General features: G+C 44.9%; 1 pseudogene; it reads left to right on the top strand.

Moving 5' to 3' along the window:
* Positions 1–1,678: 1,678 nt before the first annotated feature.
* On the top strand, positions 1,679–2,617 carry LOC128837733 (olfactory receptor 1052-like; annotated as a pseudogene).
* Positions 2,618–2,931: the final 314 nt, after the last annotated feature.

Here is a 2,931-nt window from a genome sequence, read left to right as displayed (position 1 = left end):
GGGTTTGCTCATCGAGTATGTTACTGCCAGTACAATTGTGTTGGGGGAGTGGGGATAGGGACGTGCTGAATTTGGGACGCATAAGGGTAACAGCTTGAAAGTGCTGCTTGACCCAGTCCATGGAGCCCAGGGGCATATAAGGAGAGACAGCTTGAGAGTGCTGCTTCCTCCAGCCCAGTGAGTCCAGAGACATATAAGGGGTCAGCTTGACAGTGCTGATTGACCCGGTCCCCTCAGACTTGCTCTGTTAATGTACGTGTGGGGGTGTGGGTGTTCATCCGGTTCTGGGGTGGGAGTAACCCAGCCCTAGGGACCCTAGGTCCTGCAAGATAGCTCCATTGGGAGGGGATTTGCAGAAGGGAGAAGTAGAGCTCCATATGTAAACACAAGTGACACAAGCAGTACATTGACAGGATTACAGAACCCCCTTCCCCAGAGGAGTAACCCGAATAAATGAGCATACCCCAAAGTAATGGGCAAATCTGGTAACATGACCCAAAGTGCACTGAAATCAATGGAAGAACTGCCCTTGGCGTCAATCTGTTTTGGATCAGACCCTCCTACAGCGAGTGGGAACACTAAATTCCTAGGAAATGGATGAAAACTGCCCTCCTCCCACAGAAACAAGCAAATCTCTTTTTCATTGAACTTTTCCATGGAAATGGCAGCATTTTTACAACAAATAAAATAATAATAATAAATACAAATATTGTTATTTGGGAATCCTAGCAATGTAGGGTGGAAGGGACCTCGTGTAGTCAAGTCAGGCTCCCCATGGTGGGGCAAGACCAAGTAACACCAAGTAAACAGCCCGATGGGTGTTTCTCTGACCTGTTCTGAAACACTTTCAACGCTGAACAGTCCACATGTTGATCTGTCTAGCTGAAGTCCCTCATGCTCACATTCTCCTTTATAGGCCAGGCTTGTTGGTTCGACTACATCTCCCATTTCAAAACCAAAATACTTCAGATTTCAGCCAAAATAGACCAGCACCAAAATAGTTTGGATTTGGGGTTTTGTTCCTGAAAACTCAAACATTTCCAAGGGGGAGGTGGGAATTTTGACCAGCTCTACATAAAAAGCCTCTATTAACAGTAACGGTAATTAACCCTTGGAAGGATTTACCAAGGGTCGGGCTGGATACTTAGTTCATGGACAGTTTTTAATTCGAGTTTGGATGATTTTTTAAAAGATATGCTCTAATTTACACTGAAAATTATTGGAAAAAAATGATGATCTCTGTTATACAAGCAATTAGACTAGATTGGGGGGGTTGAATTTATCATCTGCAAACACCTTGGGATCCACAGACTATAGCTAAGGGGTCCTCAAAAAGTTGTTGTTACTATAGAACACTGGTTTTCAACCTGTGGTCTGTGGATTCCTAGGGGTCCACAGATTATGACTACAATTTCGACCTCCATTCACAATTTTTGATTGGTCCGCAAATGAAAAAAAAAAAATAAAAAATAAAACATAAAACCACTGGTCTAGCTAATCAAAATGGTTCCTTTGGGCTTTGGAATCTATGACTAAATTGAATTTCCATTGTTTAGGCATCTCTTAAGAGATAACACGAGTCTGCCCAAGACATCAGATGTATTGTTGTGGTACCCAATGCTTCTATCCCCTCCCCTCCTCTGCCTCTTCTCTGGCACAGAGCCCAGGGACAGGAGAAATGGCTCCAGGGAACTGTGCCACAGTGACTGGCTTCATTTTCCCGGGAATAACCGACAGTCCAAAGCTGCAAAACATCCTCTTTGTGTTCTTCTTTGCCATTTATTTCCGCGCCCTGGTGGGGAATGTCGGGATGATTGTGCTGATTAGGGTTGACTCCCAATTCCACAGCTCCATGTACTTTTCCTCAGCAACTTGTCACCCTTAGATGTCTCCTCCTCTGCGATTGCCCCCAAGGCGATGGTAATTTCCCTAGTGATGAGTAAAGACATTTCTTTCCCTGGGTGTGTGGTTCAGTTTTTCCTCTTCTCCCTCTGTGCCAACAATGAGCTTTGCCTCCTGGCTGTGCCGGCGTACCATCGCTTCGTGGCCATCTGCAATGCATTGCTTTATAATGTCATCATGTCCAAGAGAGTCTGCTTCTACCGGTGGCTGGCTCTTCCCTATGCACCTGTGTCAATGCCACTGTGCATACGTGTACTGTATTCAGTCTGTCCTTCGGCCACTCCAATGTCCTCGATCATTTCTTCTGCGATATTCGCCCACCACAAGAAATCTCCACCTCTGACTTTCACATCAATAAGCTACTGCATTTCATCTTTGCAGTCACAGAAACAACAGGCACCATTTTCACCATCCTCATCTCCTACATTTACCTCATCTTTGCCATCCTGAGAATCCGCTCCATGGCAGGAAGGCACAAAGCTTTCACCACCTGCGCCTCCCAACTGACTGTCATTTCCATCTTATATGGGACCCTGATCTTTACATATTTACGACCCTCGTCTGGCAGCTCAGTGGACTGGGAGAAAATGGTGGCTATGTTCTATACCCTTGTGATCCCCCTGCTGACCCCCCGATCTACAGCCTGAGGAACAAGGAAGTGAAGGACGCCCTGAGGAGGACAATATACCAGAAAATTATTCTTCACGGTATATAAATATGGGGACTGGTTCTTACTGATCAGCACTGGAGTGTAGATATGAGCTAGTTCTCACTCAGTAAGTCAATGTGCAGAAATGTCTGTCATCAAGTGATTTATAGGAGAAAACAATAAGGAAATGGAACTTAAGCCAGATAATGAAGGAAGGCGCCATTTCCCTTGAAAAACAGTGTCCAGTAACAGTGTTACAGCTTCTCCTTTATCCATTGATATGTAATTTCTACAATATAGGCATCTCACCCTGTTTGTTCCACTGCTTTTTGAACTGTATCGGTTAATTCAGCAGATGTTATAGAGGAGATACTCAGACT

This window comes from Malaclemys terrapin, chromosome 5 (assembly GCF_027887155.1).
Source record: "Malaclemys terrapin pileata isolate rMalTer1 chromosome 5, rMalTer1.hap1, whole genome shotgun sequence".
NCBI classification, from domain to species: domain Eukaryota; kingdom Metazoa; phylum Chordata; order Testudines; family Emydidae; genus Malaclemys; species Malaclemys terrapin.
Note: the sequence above shows the minus strand (reverse complement) of the source record. Positions and strands in the feature narration are given on the sequence as shown.